Source organism: Babylonia areolata, chromosome 9 (assembly GCF_041734735.1).
Source record: "Babylonia areolata isolate BAREFJ2019XMU chromosome 9, ASM4173473v1, whole genome shotgun sequence".
Classification (NCBI taxonomy): Eukaryota; Metazoa; Mollusca; class Gastropoda; order Neogastropoda; family Buccinidae; genus Babylonia; species Babylonia areolata.
This window is the reverse complement of record NC_134884.1, coordinates 21,728,614-21,735,153: the sequence shown is the minus strand read 5'-3', so window position 1 is coordinate 21,735,153 and position 6,540 is coordinate 21,728,614.

Genomic DNA, 6,540 nt, shown 5'->3' with positions numbered 1-6,540 from the left:
GATACTTGATTGAGTCTCAGTATGTAAAAGGTGATATAATTTTTTGCAATAGTCATAAACAAAAGAAACATGAAAACAATATAGAAAACAGAGGGAGAGGAGAAAACGGGTTGGGTTTTTTCCCTTCAGATTATGCCCATTTAAATACAGTCTTATGGGTTTTTTCCCTTCAGATTATGCCCATTTAAATACAGTCTTATGGGGTTTTTCCTTCAGATTATGCCCATTTAAATACAGTCTTATGTGACGTCGCGAAATGAGAATTTTACTACAGAGATGTACAAAATTTAAATTAAAACTCACTTTCCACAGTAAGTGAAAAAAGAAATAATAATAATAATGATAATAATAATGTACATTTATACAGCGCCCTTTCTCTCTAAGAGAGCTCAGGGCGCTTTACATGAAAGAAAAATATTACAAGTTACATAAAACGTTCATGACCACTCTTTCTCAAAAACCATCCCCTCACTCCCCCCCCCCCCCCCCCCCCCGCCACCCCCCCCCCCCCCCACTCCCACTCTACATACATGTACAACTGTTTCTACCCCAGCGTGTAGGCAGCCATACTATGTTTTCATGGGGTCTTTACATGTACAACTGTTTCTTCCCTAAGGTGTAGGTAGCCATACTCCATTATCAGGGACCGTTACATGTACAAGAAGAAATAACTTACTTGTTCACTATAATTTTATGCACTGTTTCTCACAAATCATCATCAATCTCGGTGAAAGAATTCCTCTCTCTATCTATCAATATATATATATGTATACAGAGAGAGAGAGAGAGAGAAATATGTGTGTGTGTGTGTGTGTGTGTGTACTTCTTCTTCTTCTTCTGTTTAAGCAGGTGAGGTGTAGCGTGGATGGGTCTACCTGCATGCACTGACACCTTCTTGATGTCGTGAATAGTATTTTATTCACGCGTGTTGACCGTTCCAGTTACACACGGGATCGTGTCGATATTGTCTTCAAGGAGCAGTTATCGTACACTTCTGGGAAGCCGCGATACATACCCTCTTTTTGGAATGATATATTTAATGTATAAGTTACCGGTGCGTAAAGCAAGTTGAACAGGGAGAAAAATTTATCATCAGCCAATCGCAAGTTTAGTTGATATATTGAATCGTGTACATGATTTTTTTCCCTTTCGGACGAAATCGGTATGTCGACAGGGCTCCGTTTGAAAAGGAGCAAGCAAATCGGCAATTTTTTTTTTTTTTTTTGGGGGGGGGGGGGGGGGGTCTTTTTTTTCTTTTTTTTCTCTTTTTTTTCGGGGTGGGGGGGGGGGGGTAAGAATTGTGAAGTCAGTGATACATACAGGTTACAATCACAAGAGTAAATTATAGCATATACAGCATAGAAACACTATATGTTACAATGTTATCTGCTCCTCCGAGCTCAGGACTATTTTGACTATTTGGTTTCGTTAATGCTTCATCACTTCAGCACATAGTGCTGCTTCAAAATTAACGAATGCAGTTAACTACTCAATTGTCAATCCAATCCAATTGTGATAAAACATTGTATCAAAGTGTCAAAACTGTCCCTGCAAGTCTCTCCCTGTATGTCCATTATTTTCTCCCACATCTCTGTCTCTGTGTCTGCATCTGTCTCTCCCCCCCCCCCCCTTCTCTCTCTCTCTCAAAAAAAAAAAAAAGACGGGTTTGGCTTTGTGAATGTTGTCACATGAATCAGGCCTTATAAAGACCTCCACCACATACACACACACACACACATTCACATACACGCGCACACACACGTGCACTCGCACACACATCTATCTCTGTCTCTCCCCTCCCTCGCCCCCTACTCCACACCCTTACACCCCCTCTCCTCCCATCAAAAAACAGCAACCAAAAAACGGGTTTCAATATGTTTGGCTTTGTAATTGTGGTTACATAAATCAGACTGTCTAAAAGAGCACAGAAAAGTGTTAGCATCATCATGTAGGTTTGGTAACAATTAATTAAATCCTTTGGATTGAAACAGACGACCTTCAGCACACACACACACACACATACACACACACACACACACACACACACACCACAGACAGAAAGAAAATCGTATGTCAGTGTAAGCCAAAATTACAAATACCCCATGCAGCTGAACAAACAAGTGTCATTGTTGATAACTTAGATGATAACTTTATCACGGCAACCACTGGGAACTATAATGGATTCAGCAGTCTTCTTGGTAACAAGATAAATCTTTATCAACATGACATGATACCAGTTGACGAATGCCTATAATGCGTGCTCTTTACAATTTCCATGAGTGATTGTCGAATTAAAAAAAATATATGAAAAAAGGGGCGTGGGTGTTGAGGGGGTGGGGGGTTCGTTTTAAATAGTATCATTTTATATTCTTTTCTTACTTTTTTTTTTATGATGTTTTGATTTCCCACGATTGTACCCCTTTGTCTAGTGTCTATTTAACATTCTTTTACAGTATATATTTTAATCGATTTCTCTCTCTCTCTCTCTCTCTCTCTCTCTCTCTCTCTCTCTCTCTCTGAATGTTTTGTGTACGTTTGTGAGACATTTACATGTGTGTCTATGTGCGCGCGTATGTGTGTCTCAGCGTGTGTGTGTGTGTGTGTGTGTGTGTGTGTGCGCGCGTGTGTTTCTTGTTTTTTGTTGTTGTTTTTGTTGTTGTTGTTGATGATGTTGTTTTTGTTGTTCTTTGTTTTGTCTTTTTGTTTTATGTGTGTGTGTGTGTGTGTGTGTGTGTGTGTGTGTGTGTGTGTGTGTGTGTGTGTGTGTGTGTGTCCAGATTTCATGGATTAAGGTAGGGAAGGTGCGACCCATTCAGGGTGATGATGCTAGTGCAAAATGGTACCTGTGGAGACAGTGTTGACTGAGGCTGATGTAAAAAGTGTGGGCTCAATTCCTATCATCACATGTGTTCTCCAAGTCTTATCAAGCTTTGGGGTCGTCACCGCGTTGTCACAGTAGCCTACAACAAGGTTCCCCCCATCCTCAACCCGCTCCGACCACTTCGAATTTCAGCGGAATCAATGTCCACAAGTAAACAAATATGCAAGATTGAACTCGTACACAGACCCTTTGAACGCTTGTCAGTGATAAAGGAAACGAGTGACTGGCTTTTACTGTTCATCTTGGGGCTTGGAAATAAGTCCTACCAAGGTGATCGGCTCCGAAGTGAACTCTTAAGTTGACTGAACAACCAAGCCGACTATGCGTGTTTCGCACAACCCTTTAACGTTGCATGTCATACATAAAATTAGTGACACATGAAATTTTTATTCCACTGTGACGTTCTTTCGAAGTCTGAATTTGGGTGTGAGGGATGGGATGGGGGGAGGTGAGAAGGCTGAGAAGGGGTGTGTAGGAGAGGTTTCAGTTTTTCAGTTTCAGTAGCTCAAGGAGGCGTCACTGCGTTCGGACAAATCCATATACGCTACACCACATCTGCCAAGCAGATGCCTGACCAGCAGCATAACCCAACGCGCTTAGTCAGGCCTTGAGAAAAAAAGAAAGAAAAAAAAGGTGAATAAATAATAGATAAGCTATAAGAGGATGGACGTACAGTTAATACCTTGTAACCCGCCTGTCATCACTGGTATCTTTGGACTGAATTCAGCTAAATTCATTTGGCTACCTTTTTTTATATCATAATTATTATTTATTTATTTATCTATTTATGTATTTATTTACTTATTTATGTACGCTTATCTATTATTTATTCACCTTTTTTTCAAGGCCTGACTAAGGGCGTTGGGCAACGCCGCTGGTCAGGCATCTGCTTGGCAGATGTGGTGTAGCGTATATGGATTTGTCCGAACGCAGTGACATCTCCTTGAGCTACTGACACTGAAACTGAAACTCATTTGGCACTGATTAACAGATAAGAACAGAAACACGAAACTGTTCGAAATGTTCGAAATGATAGTGCTGCTGGATTTAAATGTATATAAATGTCATGACAATGAGATAAAACAAAGTCAGAACACATTTTTATGGAAGCTGAAATCAAATTATATATATCACGAAGCAATATTGGCATTGTTTCCAGAACGAAGCATTGCCTTAGTTCCACTGGCGATGGCAAAATTACGAACACGATATTATCGAATTACTCTGCTTCAGACGAATGCTGGGGCACACATTCGTTTGATACGGAAATTATTCACTGGTGAATTTGCGTTCACGCATGCGAACACACACACACACACACTGACTGACTGAAACCATTTATTGTCAGATTAACTGTTTGTTGTAATGACATTTTCGCAACCATTTGAATAAAATATTAACTGAGCAACACAAGGAAATTCTGATTTGAGGAAGGTATGATTTAAAAAAAAAAAAAAAAAAAAAAAAAAAAAACATATTTAACAAATCAAGTTACCAAATTTCATTAATATCATTATCTCCAAAAAATATTCTAACGCACACACATACATACGTTTCTCCCCCACCCTCTCCCTACATACATCCATGCATGCACACAAACGCCCATTATAATTCCCCTACCTCATTCCCCTGCCCACTCACTCTCTCTCTCTCACACACACACACACACACACACTCACACTACAAGTAAATCTGACGTTATCACCCAAAACAAAACACTACAGGAAGATTATAAACACCTTTTATTTGCACACACACACACACACACACACACACACACACACACTACCTTGTTTTGTTTTTGTCTTGTTTTTGTTTTTCTTACGATTTCATGAATTAGCGTATTTTACTGAATTGGTGCTAATTACCACCACATTGTGACTTTCTCAGCTTCCTGATGGGATTTGTTCCTGTCTACAAAATAACTAAACATGAAGGGTTTGGGGGATGAGGAGAAAGAATTTCTGACCCAAAACCTGAAAGATGGTGATTCGAGAAAAAAGGTCTTTGGGCTCTCACACAAGTTCTCAATCACACGCTTTAAATAGCGAAGATGGTGAATGGCATGCGTACCAATTTTTCTATTAATGCTTCATTGTTGAGCCCAGACAGAGTGTCTCGAGATGGTGGGAGTCTGTTCAAAGAGAGCAGCTCTCCTGGCGACGTCTAGACGTTCACAGGTACCGACCAGTTTTAACACCTTCTGCACCTGTGTCCACCGAAGCAGAACTAGGACGATTCACACGCCAGTAATAAAATTGTTCACATTCCATTGTCATATTGTTATTTCTTTCTTTATTTATTTATCTATTCATTTATTTATTTTGTTTGTTTATTTATGCATTTATTTGTTCATCCATTTATATACTTATATATATATACATATGTGTGTATGTATGTGTGTATACATAATTATATATATATATATGTGTGTGTGTGTGTGTGTGTGTGTGTGTGTGGAGAGAGAGAGAGAGAGAGAGAGAGAGAGAGAGAGAGAGAGAGAGAGAGAACAATCTATTATAATTTTCAAATTTTCGGAAGTCTCGTTCTTTCCTCAAGAGATCGATTTGTTACTTGGGTGTCATATATGTTTATTTATTCATTAAAGATCCACGATTTGTGCTTGTAAAATAAAATACCAAGGAATAATACGCGCGCGTGTGGTGTGTGTGTGTGTGTGTGTGTGTGTGTGTGTGTGTGTGTGTGTAGGTGACTGAAACTTGATTGAATGACACAGGAAACGAATGATGAGTGCCCAAAAAGCAACTGTCAATCGGCTCTACCCAGGTAGGCAGCCTGTTGAGCAAATGACTACGTGTTTGTAAAGCGCTTAGAGCTTGGTCTCTGACCTAGCATTGACGCTATATAAGTATCCATGTCACAAATCATTATTGTTTCGGACTTCGGTAATTAATCATGGGCATTCCATCTCCGGAGTTAACAGGTCAAACTCATCTATAATCCGTCTCTGGACGTTTCGGCCAAGAGCATCCCTTCACTGAGTAATTCATTACAAAAAATGTAGAGGAACTAAACGAGTTTGTCTTCTGAAACAACAAGAAGCTTCTTTTCTGAAATAATATTGAGAGGAGGAAAGCATAATAATGAATTTTACGCGTTCCAGAATAACAGCAGATCGATATTCTTGGGCGTGAATATTGGAAAAGTCCCTCACCTACACACACACATTTTTCTTTCCCTTCGTCATTCTGTATTGGTGTATATAAATTTTGTTTTTCCTTTTCTATGTCTTCGCCTGCTCTTGTGGTATAATGTACTGTTGTATGTATGTATTGTCTCATGTGAGGCGCTTAGAGCCCATTATATGGGGGCTTTGCGCCATATAAGTAGCAATGTTGACAGGAATGTTAATTCCATTCATAAGAAATGCCAGTTTAGAATATTTTGTTTACAGAAACTTAGAAATATTGGTATAAATATACAAATATAGTAGGCTATGCTTATAATTATATTCAAAATAATGTTTCTTAATTCTTTCCGTTTTTACATTAAGAATACCGGTTATTACCTGCAGCGTGTGGATGTATGTATGAAACGGTGTATGTGATATTTTTTTTACATTTGTGTCTTCGTAATATTCGTAAACGCTGTTGTTGACTTTTACAGTTATGGTCCCCATGTTGTCTACTTGTATATGT